The following is a 10,846-nucleotide window of genomic DNA, read 5'->3' as shown; positions in this document are numbered from 1 at the left end:
TCGCAGCATCGTCAGTGCATCAAACTCTGAAGTTCCTGTCTAACACTACAGCACCTAACTCCATATGGAGCCATCAGTTTTGTTGTGTCTCACAATCCTACGGTCTCTGCAAGCATTGCCATCTCAGCCGATAGATTCAATCCAGATGTGTCGATCCAACGCTTTAACTCATTGGACATCGAATTCTGATACATCCGCTCAACACCTTAGTACCTAACCCTATTCCTACCCAACCAAACACCCCCCTCACTCTTTTCCATCGACTCCATCTTCTCTTTCTCCCCTCACCTCCTCTGCAACCTCCATGTCCGCCACCATCTCCTCCACATGCTATCCCAACTGCTCCGCCATCACCACCATAATCACCACAACGTCAAACAATGATAACCTATCATTGTTCCCCTCTCCCTAGTCCATCTATTCTACCTATTTCACACATATCCTTCTCCGAAACCCTAGGTGTGAAGTGGGTAAATTAGGTCGAGCTAGAGTCAAATTGACGGTATGGGAAGCAAGAGAGGACCAATTACAAGCATGGATCGAAGTTTGATTGGATTCAGAGATTAGGTAAAATTTTAATTTCAATTTTTAAAACCCTAATTTTTCTGACAGTGGGGATTTTTTGGGGGAATCGATTACATGTTTAATTGAAGTATGGGTTAGTATATTAGGGTTGTTATCAGAGTTAGGTAGGATTTTTTTTTTATTTAATTTGTATTTTCACCAAACCCTAATTGGACTGATGTGGTCCTGTTTTGGGGTAAGTTGGTTTGTGTATAAATAGGGATGATGGGTGTGTGTTAGAAGTCATGCCTGGACTAGCCAGTGCTTCACCCAAGAGGACTGGAATAGCCAGTGCCTCAAGGGTTAGTTTTTACTTTAAATGATGTTGTACATTTCAATTGTTTTTATCCTATCCATTCTTTTATCTTGTTGTGCTTGAATTGTCTAGGATTGAATATCCTTATAGGTTGTTAAAACACTAAGCAAGCTTCTCTGCGGGTAGTTGCAGTGTGAGAGCCCCAACTATCACAAGGTTTAGAATTCATCTTAGTGCCTTTAGCCTCCTTTCTAGACCAACCCTTAGATGAACAGCCGGCTTTGAAACGCAACTGTCATCTAGTTATTCAAAAAGCCTAGAAGCTGACTGATAACTAACAACGGACAAGAACATAGCTGGAGGACCTGCCTTTGTTTCTTTATCACTGCCCTTGGCTAACAGCCTTGGTTTGTTTATCTTTGTTTCAATGTTTCTTATTCACTGCCACTGAATTTTCTTGTTCACTGTCACCTGTTTCATCACTTCAATTCACACCCAAGTCTCTGTGGTTCGACCCTGCCTTGCACACTCACTACAACAGACCATGTGCACTTGCAGGTATCATTTCTGTGACTCTTTTAGAGAGCCACCAAGTTTTTGGCGCCGTTGCCGGGGACTTGGTGCTGTTGTGTTGAAGTTGTTCTTTGTTGTTCTTTGGCTGTTATAAATTAGTGTAACTTATTATAATCTTCTGTAACTTAGCTGTAATTTAGTGTAGTTTAGTATACCTGTTTGTAGCTTAGTGTAATTATTTTAACTGTAACTTAGTCTATGATTGTAAGCATCTGCATCTGCGTATTAGTGTAATCATCTGCATCTTAGTGTAAGCATTGCATCCATACTGCATCTGCATCTTGCATCTGTAGCTTTTCTTCTTTGCATTCTTGCATGCCTTGTAACATACCTGCAACTTTGCAAAGTGTCTGTGGCTTTGTTCATTGCCTGTAGCTTTGCCCTTCCCTGTAAGCATGATGATAATGCATCTACAGCTGCAAACTGCACTGCTTTATGCAGTTTTCCATTTTTTCCTGCCTTCTCTGTGTACTGATCACACACAATGAGTCTCAGGTGTTGCTACAGCCAGCCTCTGGTGCTGCTGCTGTTTGTCTTCTGCTTCTGAGCTGAGCTGTTGTGGATGTTGTTGCCATTTGATGCTGGCCCTTGCTGTTGTTGCCTGGTGCTACTCTCTTGTTGCTGCTATGCTGCTGCTGAAGCCTGAACCTGTTGTAGCTGCTGTTGCTGAGCCTGGAGCAATGAACCAAGCCCAACTGGGCTGTGCAACTAAAAAGAAAAACAGAACAACTGGGCTGAGTCAAAAACCAGGTAAGCATACAACCCAGTTTACTGGGTTTGGGGTATTGTATTCTCCCATTAAAACTCTGGGCTCTTAGCAAAAATTTGAAACTGAAATTGTATGATTGCAAGAAGCTGAATGTTTCTGAACTGTGGGTTTCAACCCTGAAATTTGAATTTCTGAACTGTGGGCTTGACCCAAAACAAAAATTTGTAAAACGTTTTTATAGCGCAGTTGGGCCTAAGCTTTTGGCTAAACTGCTAGCCCAAAACCCAACTAAAAATGAACTTCTGGGCTTGTTTCTGAACACTGGGTTTGACCCAAATTTAAAATTTGAAAAACAAATTCCAAGCCCAAGTGGGCCTCGTACTTTTACTCTCTGAGAGCCCAACAGCCAAATACCCAACTGGGCTTCTGAACCCTGTTTGTGGGCTTGTTCTAATTGTTTTTGGGCTTGATTAATTTGTTTTTGAGTTTGTTTAAAACTGTTTTGGGCTTGTTTGAATTTACTGTGGGCCTGTAATTGTAACTCTAAAAACCAAAATCTAGGCCAACTTTTTAAACTGAATTTTGGGCCTCAAACAAACTGCAACCCCCCTTTTTCCCTAAAAAAACCAAAGTTTTCCAAAAGTTTCCCATAAAAACCAAATGTCTCCGGACAAAACCAAATTTTGCCAAAATGTCTCCCGACAAAATCAAATTTTTTTTTTTTGTATATAATCCAGTAAAAAAAAAAGTTGTTTCTTTTGTACATATTTTGCTAATCCAATATGATCTCGGCTGACATATGTTGGATTCTTGCCTTGAATAACGGAGTTCTAATATTGCTTTCGCCGAAATCGGGTATTCTCTTTCCTTTTTCTCTACTCAGCATAATCCTCTCCATATGTTGTATTATAATTCTTTACATCTTTTGAAACATTGAGGACAATGTTTAGTTTAGGTTTGGGGGTATATAGTAGATACCATGTTAATATGCCATAATTGAAAACAAGAAAGACTTCTTTTTGAAAAAATTTAAAAAAGAAAAATTAAAAAAAAATTGAAAAATCATAAAAAATGGAGCTCATTTACCTTGAAATGTCGACTCTTGTGCATGTATGTAAACATAAGGATTCTTAGTCTAGATATTTAGGCACCCTGATTCTAACACAATTCACATAGTGATAAGAAACTTGCACGCGCACAATCTACCAATACATGTATAGCCTCGATCTTCAAGGTGTTTGATAGGAAGTTAGATTGCCAATCACTTTAGAATACCGAATGAGACTTGACTAGCTTGTTCTTTGGTTGGCTGGGATAGAAGTTGGAGGATACGTTAAGAAAAGCAACCATAGAATTTGACCGGATGCATTCGATAAGGGCCACCTCTTGCTAAGAGTCATGTAATTATGTTTTTCTTTTTGTTCATGTATCAAAAGTTTCACTATGTTGTAAAGATCAAAGTTATTTCTTCAAAAAAAAAAAATCAGAAAAATTCAGAAAAATCAAAAAAATATCAGAAAAATCAAAAAAAATAAAATAAAATAAAAATATAAAGTATTTATTTATTCCATGTTTTGACATGTTAAAGACAATAGTTCTCTCTTGTTCCAAAAATAAAATAGAGTAATCAATGTAAATAAGAGTCATGTAAAGAGTCATCTTTTTGTTGTAAATAGTCTTGTAATAAGCAAGGAGGGTGCAGCCATCGATGTATAACGCGGGTAAACTGAAATATCACCAACTCATTGGGTGAACATTCACAATTCTCGTAAAGCCGGACAGCTAGCTTGGCTTAGAATTCGATTCTTAGCCTAAAAACTATCTCTTGGTGATTAGTAGTCATAACTTCAGGTCATTCTAGAAACATGTGTAGATACACTTTACACTCTTATCACATGTCTTTATTTGTTATCAGTGCTAGGATTGTGCCTTAGATAGCTAGATTGACATCTCCATTTTGCTTTGAGCTTCTACTGTCTTGCACATGTCACATTTCATGGAATCTGAGCTTATTTTTTGTCCTAGAACTTTGTAGGTACGTTTTAAGCAAACCTTCACGAGACTTCACTCGTCCACTAGGGACACTTAGTGGTTTAAAAGGCTTATTGCATTCGCTAAATGCAATCGAGAGACCAGCGACAGTGGTATAGGTAGGATTTCCTTAGTTTTGTTTTACTTGAGGACAAGTAAAATTCAGGTTTGGGGGTATTTGATGAGTGCTAAAAAGTGCATATTTCTATATATTTTTCTTGGCATTTAACTCATCTTTTGTGCATTAATTCTACATTTTATCCCATATTCTGTATTTTCTTTGTTTTCAAGAATAAATATTTTTATTAATTAATTTTGCATTTTTAGGTGATAAATAAAGACTAGATGAGTTGCGGAGCGGAAAAGAGCGGAAAAGCGGTGAAAAGCCGGGAGGAATTACACAAGGAAGCCGCGAAGAATGTTGTGCATAAGACCAAAAGGCTAGAAGTGGGCTTGAAGAGGAAGAATTGTTCTTAAAGAAGATATGGGCTTGGCATACCCAAGGCCCAAAACCCTCACCCAAATCCATTTCATATATCCATACCCGTTTCCCTTTCTAGCCGTCAGATTGGATCATCTCAGCATCCTACGGTCGCAGCATCGTCAGTGCATCAAACTCTGAAGTTCCTGTCTAACACTACAGCACCTAACTCCATATGGAGCCATCAGTTTTGTTGTGTCTCACAATCCTACGGTCTCTGCAAGCATTGCCATCTCAGCCGATAGATTCAATCCAGATGTGTCGATCCAACGCTTTAACTCACTGGACATCGAATTCTGATACATCCGCTCAACACCTTAGTACCTAACCTTATTCCTACCCAACCAAACACCCCCCTCACTCTCTTCCGTCGACTCCATCTTCTCTTTCTCCCCTCACCTCCTCTGCAACCTCCATGTCCGCCACCATCTCCTCCACATGCTATCCCAACTGCTCCGCCATCACCACCATAATCACCACAGCGTCAAACAATGATAACCCATCATTGTTCCCCTTTCCCTAGTCCATCTATTCTACCTATTTCACACATATCCTTCTCCGAAACCCTAGGTGTGAAGTGGGTAAATTAGGTCGAGCTAGAGTCAAATTGACGGTATGGGAAGCAAGAGAGGACCAATTACAAGCATGGATCGAAGTTTGATTGGATTCAGAGATTAGGTAAAATTTTAATTTCAATTTTTAAAACCCTAATTTTTCTGACAGTGGGGATTTTTTGGGGGAATCGATTACATGTTTAATTGAAGTATGGGTTAGTATATTAGGGTTGTTATCAGAGTTAGGTAGGATTTTTTTTTTTTATTTAAATTGTATTTTCACCAAACCCTAATTGGACTGATGTGGTCCTGTTTTGGGGAAAAATGGTTTGTGTATAAATAGGGATGATGGGTGTGTGTTAGAAGTCATGCCTGGACAAGCCAGTGCTTCACCCAAGAGGACTGGAATAGCCAGTGCCTCAAGGGTTAGTTTTTACTTTAAATGATGTTGTACATTTCAATTGTTTTTATCCTATCCATGCTTTGATCTTGTTGTGCTTGAATTGTCTAGGATTGAATATCCTTATAGGTTGTTAAAACACCAAGCAAGCTTCTTTGCGGGTAGTTGCAGTGTGAGAGCCCCAACTATCACAAGGTTTATAATTCATCTTAGTTCCTTTAGCCTCCTTTCTAGACCAACCCTTAGATGAACAGCCGTCTTTGAACCGCAACTGTCATCTAGTTATTCAGAAAGCCTAGAAGCTGACTGATAACTAACAACGGACAAGAACATAGCTGGAGGACCTGCCTTTGTTTCTTTATCACTGCCCTTGGCTAACATCCTTGGTTTGTTTATCTTTCTTTCAATGTTTCTTATTCACTGCCACTGAATTTTCTTGTTCACTGTCACCTGTTTCATCACTTCAATTCACACCCAAGTCTCTGTGGTTCGACCCTGCCTTGCACACTCACTACAACAGAACCTGTGCACTTGCAGGTATCATTTCTGTGACTCTTTTAGAGAGCCACCAAGTTTTTGGCGCCGTTTCCGGGGACTTGGTGCTGTTGTGTTGAAGTTGTTCTTTGTTGTTCTTTGTTGTTCTTTGGCTGTTATAAATTAGTGTAACTTATTATAATCTTCTGTAACTTAGCTGTAATTTAATGTAGTTTAGTATACCTGTTTGTAGCTTAGTGTAATTGTTTTAACTGTAACTTAGTCTATCATTGTAAGCATCTGCATCTGCATATTAGTGTAATCATCTGCATCTTAGTGTAAGCATTGCATCCATACTGCATCTTCATCTTGCATCTGTAGCTTTTCTTCTTTGCATTCTTGCATGCCTTGTAACATACCTGCAACTTTGCAAAGTGTCTGTGGATTTGTTCATTTCCTGTAGCTTTGCCCTGCCCTGTAAGCATGATGATAATGCATCTACAGCTGCAAACTGCACTGCTTTATGCAGTTTTCCATTTTTTTCCTGCCTTCTCTGTGTACTGATCACACACAATGAGTGTCAGGTGTTGCTACAGCCAGCCTCTGGTGCTGCTGCTGTTTGTCTTCTGCTTCTGAGCTGAGCTATTGTGGCTGTTGTTGCCATTAGATGTTGGCCCTTGTTGTTGTTGCCTGGTGCTACTCTCTTGTTTCTGCTATGCTGCTGTTGCTGAGCCTGGAGCAAAGAACCAAGCCCAACTGGGCTGTGCAACTAAAAAGAAAAACAGAACAACTGGGCTGAGTCAAAAACCAGGTAAGCATACAACCCAGTTTACTGGGTTTGGGGTATTGTATTCTCCCATTAAAACTCTGGGCTCTTAGCAAAAGTTTGAAACTGAAATTGTATGATTGCAAACAGCTGAATGTTTCTTAACTGTGGGTTTCAACCCTGAAATTTGAATTTCTGAACTGTGGGCTTGACCCAAAACAAAAATTTGTAAAACGTTTTCATAGCCCAGTTGGGCCTAAGCTTTTGGCTAAACTGCTAGCCCAAAACCCAACTGAAAATGAACTTCTGGGCTTGTTTCTGAACACTGGGTTTGACCCAAATTTAAAATTTGAAAAACAAATTCCAAGCCCAAGTGGGCCTCGTACTTTTACTCTCTGAGATCCCAACAGCCAAATACCCAACTGGGCTTCTGAACCCAGTTTGTGGGCTTGTTCTAATTGTTTTTGGGCTTGATTAATTTGTTTTTGAGTTTGTTTAAAACTGTTTTGGGCTTGTTTGAATTTACTGTGGGCCTGTAGTTGTAACTCTGAAAACCAAAATCTAGGCCAACTTTTTAAACTGAATTTTGGGCCTCAAACAAACTGCAACCCCCCTTTTTCCCTAAAAAAACCAAAGTTTTCCAAAAGTTTCCCATAAAAACCAAATGCCTCCCGACAAAACCAAATTTTACCTAAATGTCTCCCGACAAAACCAAATTTTTTTTTTTGTATAGAATCCAGTAAAAAAAAAAAAAGTTGTTTCTTTTGTACATATTTTGCTAATCCAATATGATCTCGGCTGACATATGTTGGATTCTTGCCTTGAATAACGGAGTTCTAATATTTCTTTCGCCGAAATCGGGTATTCTCTTTCCTTTTTCTCTACTCAGCATAATCCTCTCCATATGTTGTATTATAATTCTTTACATCTTTTGAAACATTGAGGAAATGTTTAGTTTAGGTTTGGGGGTATATAGTAGATACCATGTTAATATGCCATAATTGAAAACAAGAAAGCCTTCTTTTTGAAAAAATTTTAAAAAAGAAAAATTAAAAAAAATTGAAAAATCATAAAAAATGGAGCTCATTTACCTTGAAATGTCGACTCTTGTGCATGTATGTAAACATAAGGATTCTTAGTCTAGATATTTAGGCACCTGATTCTAACACAATTCACTAGTGATAAGAAACTTGCACGCGCACAATCTACCAATACATGTATAGCCTCGATCTTCAAGGTGTTTGATAGGAAGTTAGATTGCCAATCACTTTAGAATACCGAATGAGACTTGACTAGCTTGTTCTTTGGTTGGCTGGGATAGAAGTTGGAGGATACGTTAAGAAAAGCAACCATAGAATTTGACCGGATGCATTCGATAAGGGCCACCTCTTGCTAAGAGTCATGTAATTATGTTTTTCTTTTTGTTCATGTATCAAAAGTGTCACTATGTTGTAAAGATCAAAGTTATTTCTTCAAAAAAAAAAAAAAATCAGAAAAATTCAGAAAAATCAAAAAATATCAAAAAAATAAAATAAAATAAAATAAAAATAAAAATATAAAGTATTTATTTATTCCATGTTTTGACATGTTAAAGACAATAGTTTCTCTCTTGTTCCAAAAATAAAATAGAGTAATCAATGTAAATAAGAGTCATGTAAAGAGTCATCTTTTTGTGTAAATAGTCTTGTAATAAGCAAGGAGGGTGCCATCGATGATAACGCGGGTAAACTGAAATATCACCAACTCATTGGGTGAACATTCACAATTCTCGTAAAGCCGGACAGCTAGCTTGGCTTAGAATTCGGTTCTTAGCCTAAAAACTATCTCTTGGTGATTAGTAGTCATAACTTCAGGTCATTCTAGAAACATGTGTAGATACACTTTACAATCTTATCACATGTCTTTATTTGTTATCAGTGCTAGGATTGTGCCTTAGATAGCTAGATTGACATCTCATTTTGCTGTGAGCTTCTACTGTCTTGCACATGTCACATTTCATGGAATCTGAGCTATTTTTTGTCCTAGAACTTTGTAGGTACGTTTTAAGCAAACCTTCACGAGACTTCACTCGTCCACTAGGGACACTAGTGGTTTAAAAGGCTTATTGCATTCGCTAAATGCAATCGAGAGACCAGCGACAGTGGTATAGGTAGGATTTCCTTAGTTTTGTTTTACTTGAGGACAAGTAAAATTCAGGTTTGGGGGTATTTGATGAGTGCTAAAAAAGTGCATATTTCTATATATTTTCTTGGCATAATCATCTTTTGTGCATTATTTTTTTTATACATTATCCATATTCTGTATTTCTTTGTTTTCAAGAATAAATATTTTTATTAATTAATTTTGCATTTTTAGGTGATAAATAAAGACTAGATGAGTTGCGGAGCGGAAAAGAGCGGAAAAGCGGTGAAAAGCCGGGAGGAATTACACAAGGAAGCCGCGAAGAATGTTGTGCATAAGACCAAAAGGCTAGAAGTGGGCTTGAAGAGGAAGAATTGTTCTTAAAGAAGATATGGGCTTGGCATACCCAAGGCCCAAAACCCTCACCCAAATCCATTTCATATATCCATACCCGTTTCCCTTTCTAGCCGTCAGATTGGATCATCTCAGCATCCTACGGTCGCAGCATCGTCAGTGCATCAAACTCTGAAGTTCCTGTCTAACACTACAGCACCTAACTCCATATGGAGCCATCAGTTTTGTTGTGTCTCACAATCCTACGGTCTCTGCAAGCATTGCCATCTCAGCCGATAGATTCAATCCAGATGTGTCGATCCAACGCTTTAACTCATTGGACATCGAATTCTGATACATCCGCTCAACACCTTAGTACCTAACCTTATTCCTACCCAACCAAACACCCCCCTCACTCTCTTCCGTCGACTCCATCTTCTCTTTTCCCCTCACCTCCTCTGCAACCTCCATGTCCGCCACCATCTCCTCCACATGCTATCCCAACTGCTCCGCCATCACCACCATAATCACCACAGCGTCAAACAATGATAACCCATCATTGTTCCCCTCTCCCTAGTCCATCTATTCTACCTATTTCACACATATCCTTCTCCGAAACCCTAGGTGTGAAGTGGGTAAATTAGGTCGAGCTAGAGTCAAATTGACGGTATGGGAAGCAAGAGAGGACCAATTACAAGCATGGATCGAAGTTTGATTGGATTCAGAGATTAGGTAAAATTTTAATTTCAATTTTTAAAACCCTAATTTTTCTGACAGTGGGGATTTTTTGGGGGAATCGATTACATGTTTAATTGAAGTATGGGTTAGTATATTAGGGTTGTTATCAGAGTTAGGTAGGATTTTTTTTTTTATTTAATTTGTATTTTCACCAAACCCTAATTGGACTGATGTGGTCCTGTTTTGGGGAAAAATGGTTTGTGTATAAATAGGGATGATGGGTGTGTGTTAGAAGTCATGCCTGGACAAGCCAGTGCTTCACCCAAGAGGACTGGAATAGCCAGTGCCTCAAGGGTTAGTTTTTACTTTAAATGATGTTGTACATTTCAATTGTTTTTATCCTATCCATGCTTTGATCTTGTTGTGCTTGAATTGTCTAGGATTGAATATCCTTATAGGTTGTTAAAACACCAAGCAAGCTTCTTTGCGGGTAGTTGCAGTGTGAGAGCCCCAACTATCACAAGGTTTATAATTCATCTTAGTTCCTTTAGCCTCCTTTCTAGACCAACCCTTAGATGAACAGCCGTCTTTGAACCGCAACTGTCATCTAGTTATTCAGAAAGCCTAGAAGCTGACTGATAACTAACAACGAACAAGAACATAGCTGGAGGACCTGCCTTTGTTTCTTTATCACTGCCCTTGGCTAACATCCTTGGTTTGTTTATCTTTCTTTCAATGTTTCTTATTCACTGCCACTGAATTTTCTTGTTCACTGTCACCTGTTTCATCACTTCAATTCACACCCAAGTCTCTGTGGTTCGACCCTGCCTTGCACACTCACTACAACAGAACCTGTGCACTTGCAGGTATCATTTCTGTGACTCTTTTAGAGAGCCACCAAGTTTT

Source organism: Papaver somniferum, unplaced genomic scaffold (assembly GCF_003573695.1).
Source record: "Papaver somniferum cultivar HN1 unplaced genomic scaffold, ASM357369v1 unplaced-scaffold_137, whole genome shotgun sequence".
Taxonomy (NCBI): Eukaryota; Viridiplantae; Streptophyta; class Magnoliopsida; order Ranunculales; family Papaveraceae; genus Papaver; species Papaver somniferum.
This window is presented reverse-complemented; position numbering follows the sequence as displayed.